This window comes from Rhea americana, unplaced genomic scaffold (assembly GCF_003343005.1).
Source record: "Rhea americana isolate MKP2758 unplaced genomic scaffold, rheAme1 scaffold_11, whole genome shotgun sequence".
NCBI classification, from domain to species: Eukaryota; Metazoa; Chordata; class Aves; order Rheiformes; family Rheidae; genus Rhea; species Rhea americana.
This window is the reverse complement of record NW_028185150.1, coordinates 8,385,656-8,408,630: the sequence shown is the minus strand read 5'-3', so window position 1 is coordinate 8,408,630 and position 22,975 is coordinate 8,385,656. Positions and strand designations below refer to the sequence as shown.

The window sequence follows — 22,975 nt, the reverse complement described above, 5'->3', positions numbered from 1 at the left end:
CTTATCTCTATAATGCCATGATTTCCAAGGCTACTAGCTCAGCAACTTCCTCCTGAATGCATCCTTCATCTTCTCTATATCAGCTGGCTGGCTCAAGACATCCTAAAGTAGAATGATATATTCAAAAGTGCTGTGTTCAACTCCTGCCGATCTTAATATTTTGGGTTACAGCATCTGCCTGTCTTAAAGAATATCCTTGACCCCCAAGAAAAAGCACAGTGTCCAAATAGGGTTTGTTCACTAAAGATGCTTAAGCATTTTCATCATATGAACACACTTTCACCTGCAATAGCTTTTCAGTGCTATTTTCCTTCAGCATTTTTTTGTACCTTTCTTTTTTATTTCTGTGCAAATTTCTGATTTAGATACTAAACTCTGACGTTTGTAATAGTCTTCTTGTTACCTATTTCTCAGTTAACCTACAAAGATTTGATCTCCACTAAGCTCACCTGCTAATTGCTCAGATTTGCATGACTTTAACTGAATTTAACTGGAGCTATAAAGCACAGATCAGTGGAATCGCCTGGCTTCAAGCTTTCAGACAAATAAACAAACAAAAAATTCTTTATCTCAAGTGAGATCCACCTAAATATATTCTTATCTTTTAGGTACTACTACATTCCTATTTTTTTTAATGATTGAACCACAAGTGACTTAAGATAACTTCTCTGAAAAACAATGGCATTTATCCGCTTTCCATGTCTGTAAGAAGAGCCTGAAATCTCATCAGACAGGCTTTAGAGATACTACCCAGAATGAAAAGTTTCAACTTTTCCAAACATTCTGGCAATCATTGTTTTATTTTCCACACCATTCACTCATTTAACACTTATTTTACCTTTTTTTCCCCCTTTTTTGTTTCCTTCTTTCACTCTTGGATTGCATGAATCACCTTCACTACTACACTTCCTGTGACTCCTTCCTTTTTTCTCTAGACCTTGTRCATTGTTAAAAAAGTCTCATCTCTTAAAAAGATTACTTGCTATCTTGAGCTCTTTGCTTGTCCTATTGTCTGACCTTATCTGCTGAAACTTGTTCCTTGCTTTACCATTAATGTCAATAATTCCTTTAACTTCTCTTGTCTTCTCATATCTATGAATGCCTGACTCCCCTCCCTTTTCCAGGAAATTCTATTACTTAGAGAATCTGTTCGTGGTCATCCCATTCTCATCCAATAACTTCCCTATTCACTTTCAGCACAGCATTCCTTCTGGCCCAGTGTAGATATGATTTCCCTTTCCTCATTTCCTGTCTTCCTATTTATTATAGCTTCCTTYGATTTCATTCTCTGAGCTCTTTTTCCCCCTATTCTGCAACATTACTATTACACATTTCACCAAAATAAGGATGTGAGCTTCTCTTTAGCAGACTCCACTATTCTTTTCAGCTAAACACTCTCATATTACAGATATTATTATTTATGAAAGTTTACGTAGTTTAGTTCTYAATATTTTCTATCTAACATTGAAGACTTCAGATTCCATCTGATTTTTTTCTCTTCTTTTTGTCATTGTCTTGATTGTTACTTATTGTTATCTTTYTCATAGTGAAGATAAGAGCCATTTTCTCTGCCACCCTACACATATCATATGTAACTATGTGATAGTACTTTACTCTTTAATGCATAGCTTTACTCCTGATTTAAACCTACTTATTTTCTCTATTTAATACATGATCAAGAAAGAACAAAGAAAAGTAGATGATTCTTCATACAAATTATAATYTAGTAATGAAACTCCCTACTGCAGGATACTGGAGGTGGTAAAATGCCTGATCTGGGTTGGATGAACCTTASCTTTTCTCTCAGATGTGGCAATACAGTGAGATGTTACCAATATTGTTAGCAGCTGCTTTTTGATTAGGTTTATAGAAGTCTAGATGGGCAAGTTATTTGGCTTGAAGTAGATCTTGTGATTCATCRCAGCAGCATGGTCTGTGCATGAGATACCACTTAATAGCAAGCAGCACATAGACTAAGGCAAAGTTTTCGGTTAGGTCAGCTGGAAATCTTCAACTAACGAAATCAGTGTGTTCTGCTAATGAAATCACCCAGAGGTAACCTGTCACTGGATTCACTTCYCTAACTGCAATATAAATACTATCTGATATGCCTTACCAACCCCAGGATGTCGGTTCAGGAGAGTGCTGTACACCCTATGTCATCTCTGCCAGGTTTCTGCACCAGCAGCCATGAGCTAAGGTTCTGCTTGGTGTTTTTGCATTAGTTTAAGTCAGGCAGGACACAGTCTGAAAGCTATATAATTGTTACAGAACTCTGCCTTTCTGCATTTAGTATAGAAATACTTACCTTCTAATTATACCGTATTATTTCAAAGGATCTGTTTCTCAGATATTCATTTGAAAGTTGTTATGGGAATAGACACAAACTTATCTCTTTTCAAAGCAATTTTTTTTCTATTTTTTTTTCTTAAATCAGTGCCAGCCATCTTTCCAATTCCCACAGTCTCTGTGCCTCCATTCCGTGGCATAGGGGACAGGTGACTTACTTGTTGTGTAATGCTGAGATTGTGATCACAGCWGTAAGACATTCTGGCCATAGTTTCTATATAAAGGAGAGTATGCCCTTCAGAATACATATATTTGATCATTAAAGACATCTAACTATTATCTTCCACTAGACATGCTAAAAACTAGGTAGATCAGATAAGATTCATATATTTAACTTGCACTACCTTTAATCTAGGACAATGCAAGGATTTTATTGCACAGAAATAAACAGTAGATGTTCTCTACTTTCAGTTGTTGTCATTTATAGTTCTGAGAATGTTCCTAATTGCATGTTTTTGGCATCTGATGATCTACCAAAATTAGCCCTTGAGCTGCATAACTATTATGCCTTTTAGAAATGTTTTAAAACATTTCAGGTGAATAGCCTAACATAGCAGTTTTAAGAGCTGTTGTCAAATGTCCTCTGGAATAAGAAATGAACTGAATCATCTGATGCACTCAGTAGGTTGGTAACATTGTTGTATCATCTGTCCTGAACTTAGACAAGCTGTTAATGCTTAAAACATATTTTTACCTTGCAAAATTTTATCATGAAAAATCACTTGAAAAATCTCCATTGAGACAATATCCATGTTATTCAAAATTATGATTAGCTGAACTACTTCTTCCAAACTCATGTTACTCAGGGAGTCAAGAATGGAAATGATTCAGTGATTCATATAGATCTTCTTGTAGATGTGACAGAAGGGGTGGAAGCCATAAACGTTAAAAGCATGAAAACACGTTTTTAAACAGTCATAATCATTGATATTCATGAAATCACTGGACTTTCACTCTAAAATCTTTTATTCATTTTGTTAATCTTTCTTCTGATATCCCATACAAGACTATTGAACAGGAAGAGTGGTCACTATTTAGATTGCGCTGGAAAGGCAGCCACATTAGAAACTWGTCAAAACTTGTGTGAATTTTGTAGTTTAAATTGAAAGGTCAGTGGAGGTTGGGATTTAAAAGCTCTGATAACTCTAATTTTGAGATTGAAATACTGAAGTGAAAATGACCAAATTTCAAAGCAATTTAGTAAATTCTCTTGACTTTTGCAGCACACTGAGTATGCTGCATTTCTGAAAATCCAAGCATTCCTTTTATATAATTACTGATATCTCTGCGTACAACTATTCTTTATTCATTATAAAATGTCTGTAAGGTACAAACTTCAGGAGAGAAGCCACTGACACACGAATAAGTATATATTTGAGTTTTAACAGATTTTATTTAGTGAAAAATATTTCCCTGTCACTACGTGCAAAATAATATGAAGAATGCATATGAAGAAGTGCCCCGGAAGATATTTGTTGATAATGCCTCCACAAACAAGTCTGAGCACATATCATGCTAGCTACTGTTTTGCTGATTCATGCAAACACCTTTGCTCCAGTAATGGCCAGGGTTAAGGTGCATTGGTTCTCTATAACAAGGGCAGAGGCAGACTAAGAAGCAGAAAAACTAGTGACGCTTATTTTGTAATCTTGGTATCAAAAGATGTTGAATAACTTCTAGCCACCTGTGCTTGGGTCGCTTTTGCAGAAGCCATAGTGAGGCCTATTCTCTGCTGAATCCAACACTGACGCTTTTCGCCCAAGACACTTTCTGCAAAGGGGGACAAATTATCCCCTCTATTCCTATATAAAGATGATAGGTAACCAGAATATAATACTTTCTCTCTCAGAAAGACAGCCATCTACTAGTGAAACAAGATTTTCTTCTGATTTCATTCACAGGTCAGAAACTCCCTTCTCGACTCTGTATTCTGTATGCAGAATTCAGACCTTTAAACAGACACAGCAACAAATATTTCAACTTTTCACTGCATATCCTTTCACAACGGGCAGGAAAGTAAAGACAGAGCAGGAGAGAACGAAGTACCTAGAAAGGAAACTTGGGTCTCCATATGGAAAGTGCACAGCCCACATCTGTAGTGCCACAGTGCAGACAGCCAGTAACCCCCAAGAACAGGGACAGCAGATTACCTGGTGGACACTGCAGGTCACCTAGGCTGCATTAGCACTAGTCAKAAATTGCCTCTGGAAAACCAGTTGTAATCCCAATCCTTCTGGGATTTGCTGGGCTGAGTTGACATGATTCATCATGATTAGCCCACCTGCAGGGTACTCATTTGAACAAATTTAGGTAACTCCTACATAGCTGTCCACATCTGTGCTACCACGTAGCATCCATGGGGGGGATGTGAGGGGGATGCTGAAGTGAGAAACTTCAGCATTACAGTACTTCCTAAAAGTTGCAAGAATATTTAGTAACATTTAATGTATTAAGTTTCCTTAGATGGAAATGATATGTGATTATTTTTTTACTTTCCTGAATTTATCATCAAAGAACTAACAGAAAAATAAAACAGATTGTAGTGTCCTTGAAGAGAGCAACTAATGCAAACAATTTATAGTCTAATGTCTCTGAAATGTACATAGAAAAACAAAAGATCAGTTTTCATGGCAGAGAGAGAAACTATACCAATGAAAAATGTAACTGTGAATCTTAATGGTCTGCTTCTGCATGTTTGCCCTAAAATATAGAGCAGATAATTCTAAACAATGTCCTTTATCAGTAGAATTTTTCCTGCTCTACTCATTCCTTATCTGCTATCATGGTATCAAATGTTTGCAAAATTAAGGTCATAGAAACCGTCCATTCGTAAATTAGTAACTGACAAAAGTATGCCTTTTTCACTCAGGCTAAACTAGTTTTCATGTCAACAGGATATTATTCAATTAAAAAATTATTAATGGTCTGTTGCTTTTTTAACTATTTTTTGCAATTTAAAAGAGATTTGTATCTCTTTTGCAATGGTGCTTTGAGAAAACCATGGAAAGAATATTGTATGTGGGCTGTAACAAATAAGAACTGATAGAAGAACTGTATTACCACAGCAACATCTTATCAGTAAATAAATAAGAACACTGTTTTCACCATAGTTTCAGAAACATCATGCCTGTCTTGGAAGCAAAGAATGTTTTTGAAATTTTGGATATTTTTCTTGAATACTGTTATACTTGTCCTTAATTTTTGTTGTAGACATGCAACCTTAAGTAGAGGCAATTTGCCTGAGTCAGGATGACAAATTTATTCATGCCTTTCTGTTGAAAATTAAACCAGATATTTATTTATTTATGTATTTATTGAAAATACGTCATGAAATAGTTTAAAGTTTTCTCAAATAGTTGCTTATGAATAAGGAGGTAAATTTATACCACAGGTCACAGATAAAAGCTCTTACAAGTAAATGTCATGAATACCTTGTTGAAAATCCATGGATTTTATGTAAATGCAAAACTATTCTGGATTAGAATGTTGGATCAGAATCAGGCCCAATGTTAGTTATTAACCTGCACTGTTAGCAACAATTTCTGCCAAGCAGCTTTCAGCATTTCCTCCATGAACCTTTGTTTCAAAGCCAAGATTTAGACAGCCTCAATTGATTTTACATAATTACTATGTGTACTTTATAAGCTATGTGTAGTGATTGTGTTCTTCAGTTATGAAACTCACATGTGAAAATTACCCTCTTTCTACTTCTGAAATTTTAAAGAGCCTCTAAAAACGTGTTTAATGTACAGCTAAAAAAACGTCAGAGGCATATTTAATCTACTTTTTCTTTTTCTTTTTGCTTAGTTTGCTCACATGGGTAAGAAATATTTAGATCACAGCTTACTTTTATAACAATTGAAGTGAAATAAGGAATGCCAGGAAAGCACCATGCTTGAATATGAGTTATCAGAAACAAAAAAGAACTTGTTAGAGTGATCCATCATACAGCATTTCCAAATTAACTATGACACTCAAGTATTTTCCTAGTATTACAATACCAAGGAGGGATTTTGATGGATTTCCAACTCCCCTGTTTTCCAACGATTTAGTTAAACAAACAAACATCTAACACTAGGCAAAACTCCTCTTTGTTTACTGAGTCTGGGGAGGTTTCTGTGGATGCTGTCTGACAGTGATGTTCATAATGAAAAGTGGGCTTTAACCAAGTTGTAGATCTGTGCATACATGTGCTCTGGGGGAACCAAACTCAGAATCCAAGTCCCAATATAGAATAAAACTGAACTGAATAAATCATGAACTGTCTCTGTTTTCTTGTTGGTAGAATGCACTCTCCTTTTAAGGTAATTAGTAAGATTGACATTATCCCTGTCCTATTGTTCACATCTTAATTTCAAGTTAGATAGAGTGAATTGACTCCATTTGCTTGTCATTTGTAATTCCTGTTCTTCACATACTTTGTCATGGTTATAATCCAATTCTCATGTGTTTGTTGACAGGAGTATTGTACTAATATGTACATGCTATTCATTAGCATCACTAGTAAGTGAGAATTAACAACTAAAACATTGGACTACGATTTTAAGAAAGATGAAGCAATTAGCCCAGCTCCCACTGGATGCTGCTGAGAACTTTCCCATTGTCTTGAGAAGGAGTAGTTTTAACTCCTGTGTACCAGTTAGATAAATAATAACATTTTAAAAGGAACATGTGTTGTGGTACATTTGAAATATATTAGACCTTTCTACAAGAGCCTTTCAATTAAGGAATGAAAAAGATGATAGCCTCTTTATGCAAGAAATCAGATAAATAAAATAAATTTGGGGAACTAATTTCCGGCTTTGTTACAGAAAAATGTTGTCTAGCAGATTTACAAATACAAGATGAGCTGGAGTTAATCTTGGAAGGAGCCATGATTACAGTGAAAATCACATTCCTGCATGTGGTGTGTGACATTATTAGTTTTTTAATCTAAAATTAGAAGTACTGTGAACAAATATGTTTGGTGTATGTGTATTTGTACGTGCATGTATTTGCATGTAGAGTGCATGTAGAGTRTAGTAGAGATCGATAGCACTGTACCCATTTTTTTGATTGATTTAATACCTTCATTTCACCTCTCTTCTAAGAGGATAATTGGACAAAAGAAAAAAAATCCTTTCTCTAAAAAATGAGAATATTTAGCCCAGAAATTGTATAGCCCAATAAAATATAATCATGAGAAAAAAATGACCGCAAATATTTTCCAATTACCAATTTCTAAGAAAAGTAGAGTAACAAAACTATTTATTTCTTTGTGATTCTAATCTTTATTTTTGATTCTTTTTAGTTGCTGTTTTTCTTTTCACAAACATATTAAACAGTGAAAGTACCTTCCTATTTTACATTTTAGATTTCATCCTATTCTGATTGTGTTTCAGGCAGCTTTAAGTAGGCCAATGCTCCAAAGCTTGTTCTGATCATCAGTGGATTTGGGGCACTGGTAATCTATGTAATTAAGAATGTAAATAAAACTTCTTTTATTGCCATTTGTATCTAGTATATTCTGGCTACTGCTGCCTAAGTGTTCCAAGAAAAGAAAAAAAATTCAGACCTTTAAAGCAAATGTTTGTGGAGCTTAATATTTTTTTAAGCTTTAAAATAAAATGAAAATTATTTTGGTTTGACTGCTGCAGTTATTAGCTAGCAGAGTAATTCAAAGACTTCTTGGTTCTGTCACTTTGTGTAAGGAAGAATATGAGACCAGAGAGCATCAAGGTTTCTTATTCTTAGGAGAAATTGGTGTATGTTTATAAGATTTCAATGCATTKTTCAAGATCCTGCTGAGGCTTGTCAAATACATAAGCTGTCTCATACCTCTGACTTGTGGCTTTGGTGGTGAGTGACAACATTATGCCGTATGCACAATAATTATGTTTATACTAAACTCACAAAAAATTCTAAGAATTATGCATTATTTGGATGATAACCAAAGTTGTAATCTAAAATGATGTTAATGATAGTAATAAAATTAAATTCACCTGAACAATCAGCAGATTCTGGAGAAGGCAGAGAGGCAAAAATGGGTTGGAGGCAGGGGAGAGCTATTAAAAGTATAAGTTTCTATTGAATCCTTACAATTTTTCTCTGAAAAACAAGTGACATACAACTACGGTTAAAAGTTGGACTAGAAAAATTAAAACACTGCTACCCTTTCTTTCCAAATTCCAACGACACAGTAGTTTTGGAGGCCATCAAACAGAATTGTCTTTCATAACCAATATAAATTCATGTCTGTTTTGCTTAGGGTGAGGGTTGCATGAAACCACTCCTGTCCCATTATTGCCAAGAAAGATTTACTATTTCATCTCAAAACGAAGCAAGATGCTGGTTACGTCTGAGTTTCACCCTGAGTTTTGTATTAATTCTGCATATGTAAGTATGAACACTTTTACCAAATCATAAGGCAAAAAGGAAACTGGTCAAGGAGAGCAGCAGGGGGAAAAGGAATGAGATTTTTCAAAATATATGTAAACTAAAAGTTACAATGGTAATAAAGATAAAAAAAAATGTTTGAGATGAAGATTCCGCTATAGATTCAGAAATAGATTAGAATCAAAGCGAATTATGTATAGCTAACTACTGTTTCCTGTAATAGGAAACGCAGGATTCTTCGTTTACGCTCCAAATATCTTCCCGTTACAGGTTAAGTATAGCTAGATCCTCCTTTCGTTATCTGTGTGAGAGCACAAACAGACGATTTTACATTGCTTTCCAGTGCATATTTGTTCATATCTTTGCACTGTGACTTTTGAAGAGAAATATTCCCAAAGCCACTGTAAAACTTGGCGGTTGCTGGGTGCTGGGGCTCAAGCTGCAGCAAATATGTTTTAAAAATCGGTGTTCTTCCATTTCACTTAAATCTGACAGTTACCTCTTTTGGAGCCATACAGAAGCTCCTCATTTTCTTTCTTAAGTTGACTCTTATCACTGTCTCCTTCATAGAACTCTTAATGAATCTGGTTTTGTCTCTGGCTTGTATTAACCATTTCTCTGGCCGTGACTTGCCAGTAGCAAAGCTGGTGTGCTAGGATGCGTGGTGCGCTGGAAGACACGCCATTCTGCTCCTCTCTCACAAGGCATTCTTGYGAGTGCTCTTTAAGCACTGAGACAGCTAGGATATCAAGCTACAGTCTGCTCTTTGTGCATCTCTACATTTTTTGGTCTGTTTTCCACAAGACTCACTTCCATTTTTCAACCTTTCATCACCACCAGCTGTTCTGGTCTATCAGTTTGTCAGCCAAATAAATGTACTTGATTTGCTGCTAGACACCAAAATTAAAAAAAAAAAAATAAAAAGATACCTGACAGGATGCATATTTGCCCAGTCAGAGTAATTCTTCCTCCTTGTATACATCCATAGTTTGCAACTTTTCACTGTGTCATGTCATCCTAAGATTGTAAGGTCTTAGAAGCAGAAACCTATCTGTTCATTTGCTTGTTTGTAGTGTCCTGCCTTGCCAAGGGAACTTAACAGTGGAAGAAAATACTGCAGTACTTCTGCAAAAAGCAGAGAAGGATCTGTTTCTACTCAGGATCATTCCTAGAAGAGCTACAAAATATCTGAGGGGTTCTCTGAGGGGAAATTGCATGAGATTCGAGTGCTGCAATTTGCAATGGAGAGGAAGAACAGTTGTAAGATGAGAGCAGGGTCATCTATCTAGAAAAGTCATGTAAGTTCATATTAAGTCAAGGGGGGGGCTATTAAGATGTCACTTAGTATCTAAACAAATTTATAGATACATTTAGTACTCACAGTTCAGAAATGTTCAGTGTTTGGAGAATTGCATTTTCAATTCACCTGATGCAATTAAAAATATTTCAGTATAGACAGCAGTTTTTGAATGGAAGGATAATCAACATAAGAAGCTCTGAAAGACAAAGTGCACAGGACATTTAACAATATTAATCTCAGAATTTATTCTCCTATTTCYTCAGTTTGTGACAGCACGTAAAAAGAAATAATATGAATGTTGTAATAGATCAGACTACAGTGTTTTGTGTGTTTTTACTGTAGTTACAACCATATAAGTAATGCATTTAGGTTCAAGTCAGCAACAAATTACCTAATTTTTATATGTTTGTTTATTAAGATAGATGAATAGCTTTCTGTCCATGCTACCACTATGGAAACAGCAAGAGTGAACTTAAAAGTAATGAAGTTTTGATAAGATAATTCAAATCTATTCCATCAGCATAATGTCCAGTCCCTAATTTTGTCATGAAGTGAAATGTAGAGTTAGTTAAATATTCCACACCGAGGATATGGCTTTGTATATTTGTACATTTCATAGTTCAATTTATACATAGAGCACAAAGACTACTTAAAATTATTCATGGCAATTTGTTTTGGAGAAAGTTGTAAAATTCTAAACACATGAGAATGTCATAACTTCACAAAAATTTCCACATAAAAATCTCCAAACTCTTGTTAATTCTCTTACAGATCTGACCACAAAATAAGAAAAGGTGCTTGCTTTGATCTAAAAAGATAGTACTTTTTAGGTCTCTAAAATCTATGTAGTAGTTTTAAAATAATGATTACAGCTTACATAAGTTAGAAAACAAGAAAAAATATATTTGTTTACCCCCATTCAGGCTTAAGTAATATGCTAACAATCAAGAAAAGATACTAACCTCAGTATCATTTACAAACATTTTATCAAGTAGATTTGTGGCTGGAATTGGATAGTCAATACAGGGAATTACAGCATGACTATTCATGGCAGAAGTTGCTTTGCCTGGTGGTGAGCATTTGCAGAAGCCCCTGCTTCTCTATGCTCTCTACGGACTCTATGTAATGCTATGCAGTGGGCTAAAAAGGGAGTGTGGTGGGAAGGGATAGACAGRGTTCAAAAAAGGAAAGGACATTTTAGATCGGGTACTCTATTACAGGAAGAAGTTGCCTGCTACTTGTCCTACAAATTAAGTAATTTCAGATAATACCCTACAAAATCAACATATAAATGTAATCATATATCCCTGGAAAAAATACTCAATTGCAATATGAAGTTTTACTTAGAAACCTGTACTTTTTTCAGTTAAAAGGTAAAGTACCCAACAAACAAGCTTTAAAATAATGATATTAGATTCTGTCATGTTTAAAACTAGAAATGTATCAGCATGATTTTACACTATTAGTACACTGTTAGCAATATCCTAAAACTGACATTCTGTTAAATACGGGTTTACTTTATGGAAGCAGAGCTTCTCTCAGAAGGCGGGACAGTGTCAGTGGGTGGAAAGTATCTACGACGGTGGAGTCGGTGCACCTGGCTAGTTCAGAGCAGCTTCTCTGCTGAAGGGCAAGAGTGCTTGTCCTGTATGCCTGGACCCTGCAGTATTTTCTGAGTGTTTTCAGACACTTGTTTGTGAAGTTAGAGAACGACATTTGCAYACCAAACTCTGTTATTCCTACCACATACTGAAAATAATCTGCYCAGATGCAAGACCCAAGAAGTCTCTTTATTGTTCAAAAGAGTGACGCTAATGCCAAACTTTTATGGAACGGTGGGAAAAAGAATATAGGGCCTCATTATCCAATATATTATATTGTTTTAGCATCATTCTCACAAAGTGAACTGCCATGGTAATTGCATTTAAAGGTACAGTTCTATTTTACCTCCAAATTTCTTGCAAAAGTCAATAATAAGCAAGGTGTAATATCTACTACTCAGAGGAGCATACTCGAAAACTGTTGTATGTTTTTGTGTACAGTAAACTGTCCTGAATCCCTTGTCAGTGCTCAGATTAATGCATTAAGGCTTATCAATGTCATCAAAATTTTCTGCTGTATATCTGACTTCCCAGGAAATTAGCATGCTGGTTAATGCTCTGAATGTTCCTGAGACTGCACGTAAGAAGAATCTGTTTGATTATTGTTAATATTCCATAGAGTTAACTTGAGCAGATTCACTGTCAGGAAATGTAGTGTTACATTTTAAACAGTTTCAGATTTGTCACTCAGCATCTCTTTTCTGCTTTCTTGGATTTGTTTCTGTAGGTGCCAGTATTAGTTTTTATGTAAATTTTTACAATCTACCTAGGTAAATCTACGTTTTAAATGTTTGTTAATCAGAATTTTAGTTCTGATGTGAATTTTGGGGATAACATCAAGTGCAAAAATACCACCATTTTAGGTGCAAAAAATATCACTGTTTAGACCTATATGTATATTTGTCTTTCTGTACATATACTTTACATAGATATTTCTATATCTACATATCTGAAGAATATTGTAAAATCAACTACAATATAAGCATAAGTACTGAAAATGTAGCAGCACACTAGAGCGGTTTGCAGTAGTTTCTAGTTAATAACCTACTAGAGGCAGTGTTTCTTAAAGGGCAAATTTCAAAACTAGCTTTATGTCTTCCAGTGTTTCCAGTTAGAAAACCACATGTCCTGCAGGACACAGCTACCCCTGCACTATCAGTACATTTTCAGTGTCACTTTGTTCATAGCTCTGTAACTCTTTATTAGACATTTGTTCTCCCGTCCTGAATTCTGTAGCTCTGATGAAGTTTCATACTCYGTGCAGCTAGAGCTGCGTTTCCTGAGAAAACTGCATCTGGACATAGTTTCATAGGCAGCAATATGTCAAAAACAGCCTGTATTTTGTATTTTTCTCTGAGTTACATAACAATCTTCTAGAGTAATTCCACTTGCTACAAATCTTTATCCTAGTTAATTATGTACTAAAGTGGTTGTCCTCAGACTGCAGCTCATGACTGGCCATGCAGCCATTACTGTTTTTGTACTATTTTACTTTTTAACTTAGGAATGGTTTTTTATGTGAGTTTATATGTGTTTTATGGCTTTTTAAAGGTGTTTCATCCTACATATATAACTATAATCCATATAACCTCAGATATTAAATCTGCATAAAATCACTGAAATCATCTACTGTAGAGTTTAAACAAGTCCTGGAGTTTTATTATACAAAAATTTTATGCCTTTGCCTTATGTAATTCTCCCACTGTAATCTATGATACTTAGAGAAGGAAAAGGATTGTGTAAATACAACAGATTTTTTATTATTGATTTTGAAACAGGAGATATTACTGTAAGTTATTTTAATTTCATAGCGGAATAAAAGTATTTTTCACTTGGGGTGTAAAATACACGAGCCTATGTCACTACATTTTTGCTTAATTATATAAATCAAGGACAAAACGGATGACTGTCATACGGGACAAATCTGTAAATCTTATACAGTTTGGACATAAATGTTCTAATACTTGGGGAAATAAATAACCAATTTTTAAAATCAGAAGCTGTGGGAAAAATAAACTTACTGCAACATCTCCCTGCTTGGTCTCATGTAGATTCTGTCCAGCTGGAAACTCACTCCCACACTCTCAAAAATAAAGTACCAAGAATGCCTTTTAGAAGTGATACTAGGTTTTCCAAYGCTTTAACATTCTCATATTTTCTGATAAGTAAACATATTTTATTTTTCATTATACATTGTTTTTGTTTCCCTTTAATCTGATGTTCTTCCTGTCATATAGAAATTTGGAGGGGAGAAAAGCAGATTATTTTTTTAAAATGATATTTAGATAGCAGTACTTCTGAAGTCTCCCTTTCTTACCTGTTTCAAATTGTTTTTTATTTCTTTTCTGTTTTCTGGATACAAGGTGTCAAAAAGACTTCTGAAATTCTTTTAGCTTCAGAGTTCTTTTGCTAAAACATTATTAATTAATGGATAAATTATTAACTGCCACCACCTTCATGTGCACATACACACAAAATTAGCCATTGTCATAAATTTGACGGTTGATGGACTGTGAATCTCATACAAGTTTCTTTAAAGGCTGGAACATTTTGTATATATTTATACATACATACAAGCATACATAGACATATATAAATATAATTCACACATGTATCTTTGTATTACCTGTGCGGTTCGACCTGCCTTTCCCGAGCATGTATTTCAKCAAGGCCAAACAGTACGGTATGTAGTCAGTCAAAAATGCAAGGCCTTACCTTTACAATCAAGGCTTGAGTTCCTAGATCTGTTATATTTCAGTTCCACAGCACACACTGCCCTAAGGTCTGTAGCCAGCACTACAGTCACAGCACCAGGCATGACCTCTATATATACACAATGCAGTACAGCAACAAGTGAATACTTAGATTCTTACTTCAGTTCCACGTTTATCAAGTGATATTACTCATAGAAAGAGATCCTTCAAGCAAAAACTTAATCTGCATTGAATTGGGAGTAATCTTGATGATGCACTTGGAAAAAAAGGAGCTTATTGTATGACAGCAGATGAAAATAACGGCAGCCATTGCACGTACCACTCATTCTGTTAACCATGTAATATACATTGTCATTTTGACGTGCAGATTATTTCTCTTCCTCTATCACCTCTGTGTCAATCCAATTCACTCATTCTTGCCAATGATGAAATGGAAAAAAAAAAAAGAAAAAAAAAAAGAAAGGAAACGTGGAAAGATTGTTATCCTAGATCTCCATTTGCGGAACATTTTAAAGACAGTTAGATTAACCATTGGGAAGATGTTAGTCTTGATAAGAGAATCCCCACTGGTTTTCTGTCTCCCTTAGACAATGAAATCACATAGTTGTGTCTGTGCCTCTCTGTTGTGGATTGTTCTATTTTAACACATAACAGATTGAAGGCTGCCTACTATTCCTAATTAACTCAAGTTAAACTAATGAGAGAGAGAGGGTGGAGGGAGTGCCAAAAAGAGAAAAGAGATCATGAGTTGGAAGAGATTGAATTACAACTTAAAGGGGATGGAGAAAGGGAAAGAAAATAGGGGGAGGGGGAGGTAATGCAGATACTGTTAGGCTTCAAACTAGGGGAGTGGAATGGCCTTTGAATAGTTTTGCCCTTCATTTCCAAAAAGAGGCAAAGAAGGCCCGTAAGAGTATCAAAGAAATATRCTCAGTCCAACACTGTACTGAACTCAAATTCTTGCTTCTTGTTAGGAAATACTTCAGCACCCACTAGAGAACAGCTCAGATTCCAAAATCTCACTCTTATTATGCTATCAACAGCTTTCTCCAGCATGTTCCCACAATTTATTGTTRTTGCTCTTTTTGCCAGCTAAATACCATGTCAACTACTCATGGAAGAAAGTGATTGCTGTTTGTTCTTTCCAAGCCCCATAAAAAATGCCAGGAAAACATCAGGTTTTGCTGTTTTGTACTGAACAAATTTACATGTCATTTTTCTTATTATAGAAGTTATAAATTTGCACAAATGCATAAAGAAGGTAGAACCGAATTATTCCAGTGCAAAACAAGCATGCTACTTTCTGAACCATGAATAGACTCATTTTGAGCTTGTATGTTTGTGCACAAGAGGTTTTCACTCCTGACTTCTGTTGATATATCTTTATTTATAATACATATAGTATAATTTTTATATACTATGTTGATTTTGCTGATATAATCTACTTTATATATARACAGGTTTTTATAGAAGATGTTATAACACATTTTTTTGATAGTGCTTCTTTGGAAGATTTCCTATTTAAAAACACAAGTCTGAACCTCTTGCGATCCTGAACATCGAAGTTCTGAGTAGGTTAGTTGTGTCTGATGGTGGCCACTTACAGCAATGGCTAACTTTACTGCAGAGCAAGTGTGAAGAGTCAGGTTTCACGTGTGCATATGCTGTGGGTATTGCAGTGTTCAGAAGGGCRTATTTTTGCCCAAACCCAGGGAGATGACCCTGGCTAATGGTCCCGCATTTCTGCTTCTGGAATCTCCTTTCTTGCACATCCGGAGGCAAGCAATGGGCTTCGGGGTCAGGGAAAAGCGCAGCGCAGGGAGACAAGAAGGGTGCAAGGACGAGTGTGGAGGGGTTTCTGCAGGTGCCGGCGCGGGGAGGGGAGAGCCGCGGCGGCGAGGACGGAGGGCAGCAGGCAGAGCTCGCCGCCAGCCTCTGTGCGGGTGAAATGAAGCGATGGGCTGAAGCAGGGCAAAGGAGGCGCCGTGCCCTGACAGACCGAGGTGTGACCTGATGAATCCTAACCATCCCGGACATGTGCGGGAGGGCACGGGACCGGGACCGCCGCCACGGCCGGTGGGGAGGGAGAGGGGAGCGCCGAGGCAAGAGCTCAAATACTGCCCAAAGGAGGTGGCTTTCCTGTGGATGCTTTTTTTTCCAAGGAAATTTTTGTCATCTCCTCTTTCCTTAGTTAAAAATAAATTTGAAAATCCTCATATCTTCATATTAAAATCAGAGTTTTTCTTTTTCTTTTTTTCCGTAGTGGGGGGATATGATGGATGTATATATACACACAGACACCACCATTTTCTTTCAAAATGTATCCAGAAACACAGCCACAGATAAACAGCCTGACCCTCAGGACCTAAACTTACAGGCCCTTGYATATTTGCCATCACTTAGTGGCTCCAGGCATCCCAAAGCACTAAGTTACACCCCTGGCAGACGGGTATCAGTGCAGCAGATGATAAACATAGCATGCTGTTTAACTGGGGGTTTGCACCTTTACGGGTGCACCTAGGTCTGTGTGAACCGGGGGTTTTGGCTCTGTACAAATGAACCTTGCTGCAGGGCTTTTGCAGGATGATTGGGGACATTCTGTTTTAGCTTGCACAAAAGTCTGGTTGTCTGAAAGAGGAAATTAGAAGCATACCATGGAATGGAATATTCTGATTACTGTTAAGCTGTTCTCCTCTTGAGAAACACACAGCAACTGTCATTAAGGTTTAAAAGCAAGCAAAGACAGATCTGGATGAATTTTTATGCAGCTACATGCCAGTTGCATTTCCAATCCCTTGCTACTATTATTTTCTAAAATAAAAGGAGTAACAAGATAAAATGAAGAATGGGGAAAAAAAAAAGTAAGATAAAATCTACAGTCTGTTGTCCTCAGTAGTGCAATATTGTTAGATTATACTTTTCTTCTGAGTATGTTGAATTTGATTTCATCTTATGGGGATGTATACACAAACATAAGATTAAGTTGTAACATTAGGTAGGCTTAGGCTGTGTAAAATTCACACTAGGAAGTAATATGTTATGGGAACCGTGCTGTGGTTACCATACTGTACTGTCTGGAGTCAAAGGCAATCAAATGGTGCAGGGTGCCAAAAAGTCTATTGTTTTACCATTTTTATACTTGATTATCTAGAACATAATGCGTCTGTGCTCATGCCACCATTCTTTGTCTTTGCACTGGAAAACATGCAAATAATAAATCTTTGTTTCTCAATGATTACCAAGAACACAGACAGATGTTTAAAGACATAAAATTCAGCTAGCTTGTATTTTTGACATTTCAATTGAAGAACTCTTTTGTATTGTACATGTGTGTACATGCATGTAAATGAGAAATGACAAATTTATCCAAGTATAAAGTAATTTATCTCTGTGAATTATGCATTTTCCTGGGCATAAATACTTTTCCCCTTATCAGAGAGATAAACTATAAATCCAAATGAATATCATATGTCACCTGAAGGTTTGTATTCATGAAAAAAAATAAGAAAAAGGAAAAAATAATGACAGCTCAGCTGCAGTCCCATCAGAAATAGGCCAAAACTCTATAAAAACCTGACACATATCTATGTTGCCTGCACACATTACATTACATTTACAAACTAGGTCTAATGTGGAGCTAGACTGCATATCGCTCTTATTTGATTAAACAAGGCTGTAAAAGACCTCTCAGGAGACTGACACCCTGGCACAAAAGGCTGCTGGAAATATATGCTTACAGCTCTCATGAGACTCTTAGCAGACTTGACAGCCCTGGAGCTCAGCAACCTCTGGGGTGCGGGTAGAGAGGATAGAGGGCTGAGGGCAGAGGAAGAGGGGATGGCCCCAGCTTTGTCCCTTCCGTCAGTCTGACTGCTAGGATAGCTTGTGGAAGACGAGGGTCAGAATCATCTCACCCTTCCCAACCTGCAGTTATTGGCACAGTAATGGAAATAGTTGCAGAAAAACAAAAATCAGCTACTTGGAGAAMAAAAGGTTTTTCATCCTCATCAGAGGCGATAATCCAAATATTGATTGACACATAGACATTTTTTGCGAAAAGAAGAAAAAAACCAGGAAAATATGCACTTTTGTCACCACACAAACAAATCCTAATGTAAAAAAAAGGAAAGGCCTCTTACATCGCCCAAAGTAAACAACAAGAAACTGTTCAGATTATTGTTTTGTGTGTTGGGCTCAGCGAAGCTGTATTAACTGAAAAGTCTCTAGTACAGTTAATATTACCCCTACACTTAGTAGTCTTCCATTCAGCTTGAATTCCGCTGAATAATATGGAATTACTCACTCTTCTCCTGTGTATCAAAGTAGATTTTTAATGGTGTATTTATCTTCAGGTTACTCAAACGAAATCTGTGTCTTGAGAATGGTGCAATGCCAAACTGCCAAACCATTAATAATATCTTCTGCACAATACTTGTCACAGACTTATTGTGTGAATTACTTAAGAATTATATTTTACTTTCAGAAAGCAATATACATTTTTTTCTCTATTAAAACTTTCTCTTAAAAGCTGTTAATCAAAAAGACAAATCATGACAAAAAAACATTTCTGACATGCACCCTACTGCTGGATAAACAAAGTACCATAGATAGTATGACTCTTCAGCTATCAAAATTGGCTGAATTTTACATTTTTTTACCTTTGCTGAAGGTAGGTTGTTCAGGAAAACATTCATCTGTGAACTCAGTGAGTCTCTACATGAAGGCATCTGCCTGAGATTTCAGACAGCTTAAAGAATAGTTGTTAAAAGAAGTGCCCTGTCCAGCTTACTTTTTATGACTGCTGAGGCAATGTTGGTAGTCGATTTAATCTTTCTTCTTCAATTGAAGATGCTATGGAATTCAGTAGCTTCAAATTTTTTATTCAATTCATTCAATATTCAATTAATTATTGGATCACAAAGGTTTCCATTTTGCAGGTAACATTTTTTTTTAATCACTATGGGCTGGCAGTAATTTTTTACATCTGTTGCTGGTCTCCAGCTTTCCAAGTGAGAGGGGATTGCTTGCCATGTACATGGGAAGAAGGCTTTTGAGCTAGATGTCCAGAGAGCTCTATAGAAGCCAACACACAAGGAGTTGATCCAAAGGAACTGGTGAGTATAGGTTGCCTACCTGAACTCGAAAACCATCTCTCCTGAAATCATGACAAATTTTCATCACAGGATATTGAGCATAAGCAGCGGCAGCCAGATGGACAGGAATCAGAGCAATTAAACACTTTAATAACAGACCACTAACAGACCACTGTTACCAAGCTTATAAATCAGGGTAAATTATAGCAGTGCACCTCTGTACAGCCACTACTCATAGTACTGCATATGCCTTGGTCACCTGCATGAAGCTGAGTGGCTCAGATTTGGCAACAGAGCTCTAGGCTTTAGGTCTGCTTGTTGAGCACAAGCCCTTTCTGCAGCTTGCTTTTTCTAGCCTTGGAGCAAGGAAGGCTCTAAAAAAGTTATCAGTGCTCAGCACAGACTTATGCCTGAAGCTAATGTCACACTAGCTTTACATCAGCATAACTTCACCGAGTTTAGTCATGTTACTGTTAACCTAACCCAGCAGGAGAACAAGGTCGGGCCTTTATAAGAAAGGTTGATTTACATTTTAGGCATGTTTTTAGGTATTTRGATTGCATGTATTTTCACAGTTTGCAAATATTTTAACACCTTTTGTGTCTCTATTAGTTCTGCCATGGATTCCTGAGAAACATAAATGTGGTGTAATATTATGCTCACAAAACCTGAATAACTCCCTATGGATGGTAATGCTCTATGCAGTGGAGAAACTGTGTGTTAACATATGGAGAAATCTTCATATTATTCATCACCTTTTTCTCAATCATTTGCAGATCAGTGGAGGATGAAGGACTGTTTGGCATTTGTCCATCAATTCCTGTCTTCTGCTGTAAAACTTTTTAACAATAGCCAAATCAAACTAGCAGAAGCTTAGTGGCTTTGGACAAGTCCAGTCTCTAAATGATGTCTGGTATGACAAAACCTACATCTGTGTCATTTAGAATGGGTTTGCTTCAGGCATATCTCTGCCCATGGCAGTGAAACAAATGTCTTTCACTCTGGAGGAGCTGATAAAAGAGCGGAATATAGTATGATATTGTTATTAAACTTCTTGTAGGATGAATCAGCCTCTTGAAGCAATCTTATGTGTTGCAACTCAGTGATAAAATGCACATTTTATCATAACATATAGCATAAAATACACAGTTTATTTTAACTAGATATATGTAGGAAAGAACTAAGCAGCAAGCATCAGTCAAGTGTTTCTGCTACTCTAAAGGAAAAAAAAATTAGTATGGTCACTAAGGTAAAAAATAATGCAAACATTTAGCACATTCTCTAGATTAACTGTAAGCTGAATTTTTGTTAAAGGAGATAAAATGTTTAGATGTTCAATTTAGCTGTGACACACCTGTATATCTGAATCTGGGAGAATTACTTTAGGAAGATTCTAGGCATGACACTGTTAAATTTGTTGCCAAGCAACAAATCTCTATCTCCAAAGTTTGTAATCTTGTTTCTGCATAAACTTCAATTAGAAAAGTCTTCCCCAAAACAAAAGTAAAGGATGACTCTCTGACAGTTGTAAAATAATACAGCAGACAATTTAACAGGAAATGCCTTAATCGTGTTACTTTTTACAGCATATGCTCTAGCAGCTGAAAAGAACAGCTCCAGGGCAGTCAGAAAAACACCTGAGTTTTATGAGCTGTCAGATACGGAAGATATGGGATGAAGCTCCTGAAAAGCAACATTGTTCAGACCACAGAGCTATGTGGAGAAGACTGGCTGCCTTTGCAGTGTGTCATTTTCCAGAGCACCCTAGGACTGTCGTTTCAGTGGATTGGAGACACCTGCTATGCCTGTTCCAAAGACACCTGCTTTACCAGAAAAGTGTTGCTCAAGTTGACTGCTCAAATCAGCTATTTTTCTGCATAGAAGAACTTCTACAGTAAAAGAATTTTGGTGCTTTTAGATGGGCAAGGAGACTGAATTAATATTGACTAAACTTAAGAGCTTTATTAAGACTGTCCAATCCACTGAAACAACAGTTCCTAGGTAATAAAAATCCACCCCAAGCAATAACTACACACGCATATCTTTGTCCAGAAAAGCTCTTATTCAGGTCATCTACAGCAAAACATCAGGTATTAATGCCTGAGCTAAGACATATTTACCAAAGAAAGGGTTGGACTCCAGTTTCGGGTTATGTTGTTGGCATCGTTACAGGACACAACAAAGAGCTGTTGGCCTCTGTGTATGCCTCTGCTACTTGGGACTGACCAACAAGTTTTCAAACTTTCACTAAGATTTAAAAAAATAAAATCAGAATAGCAAAAGAAGAAATTCATATAGTTGTTTTAGAAATGTTGATATTAATTAGAAATTAAAAATAAAGTGTCAACAAATTCAATATATTTAAGCAAATTAGTTAACATCTAAATAACATGGCCAAAGACAAGTTCTTCTGTTTTGTGTCCACTACCAGGACTGAGTGGTTAGTTTCCAGTTTTGCAGAATGCATTTTAGTGTAAAGATTTATTGCAGAAAAAATTGAGAATGATAAATGATTGACTTCCTATCAGGCTTAAAAAACTATTTAGAAATTGGACTAGCCTTCCAAAATCCTCCACAATAAATATTGCTTAAGTGAGGTTTGCACATAGTTTCATTAACTATGAAGACACCAGGGAAGGTTGGATAAAAGTTGCCTAACATTTAAATATAAAAATTGAGTTCTATTTTTTTAATGTAGCCATAATCTTAACATGTTCATCTACCTTGAGTGATTTTTCTTGCTTGTTTTTCTACTCCCACTGTTCAATTGAAGTTGGGATCACTTTCTGGAAAATACGTTTTTCTGGAAGTTTAAGTATGTCCTGTAGCTATTTATCACTTTAATGGGGAGCTGGCACCACCAGAGTTCTATTCTTCTCTTTCTTCCCACCGTAACACTCACATCTAATAAGCAATTTCAGACTGTAACTGCTTCATCAGAAAGACTTCCTTTATTCTCAAAGTCTGTTATTAGAATCTCACATCTTTCTTTCTTTCTTTCTTTTTTTTTCATCATCATTTCTTCTTCCTTACAATTGTGGCTATTTGTATACATATAATAAAAATCTTTATTAATTATTTTTTTTTTCATTCAATTGAATTTGTACATAGAAATGAATTTATGAATGAGCTACCTCGTTTTCTGTTTCACCATGGGTATTGAAATTAATGAGGTTTGTGTATCCTGATACTCTTTTTTTCTACTGGGTGTACTTGAGACCTACTGTCTTAAGATACAATTACATTTCAAAATGTCTCTTGCCTCCCTCTTATGCAAATTTTATACTCATCTTCATGGAAGAAATTAATAGATGGGACATTTAGAATAAAAATTTATTCCCTAGATTGTTAAATTTTGAAATAAATCTGTGAGCCAAGAAATTCATAAACACTACTAATTTTTGACTTCCTTATCTTTTCCAAGAGTGAATAAAAGTAGTTTGCTTATTCTCCTCAAGATAATTCTGAATTCAGATTAATTATTGCTGATTGATTGTGAAATATTGCAAATAGGATGTGATTTATCATATACTGATTATTGTA

The 22,975-nt window shown here is 36.0% G+C and overlaps 1 protein-coding gene across 2 annotated transcripts in view; it reads right to left on the bottom strand.

The window, feature by feature from the left end:
* The window catches only part of ALDH1A1 (aldehyde dehydrogenase 1 family member A1), a 48,821-nt gene extending 37,702 nt beyond the window's left edge, over nt 1-11,119 (bottom strand). The window contains exons 1-2 of one of the 2 annotated variants that reach the window (XM_085312467.1): nt 10,987-11,119; nt 10,106-10,220 (exon numbers count right to left, since the gene is read on the bottom strand). The gene's annotated coding sequence lies outside the window, so the exon portion shown is untranslated. Of the gene's footprint in view, nt 1-8,330; nt 8,404-10,105; nt 10,221-10,986 lie in introns of those variants that run through there. The other variant, XM_085312476.1, reaches the window with a different exon arrangement.
* Between the last annotated feature and the right edge of the window lie 11,856 nt (nt 11,120-22,975).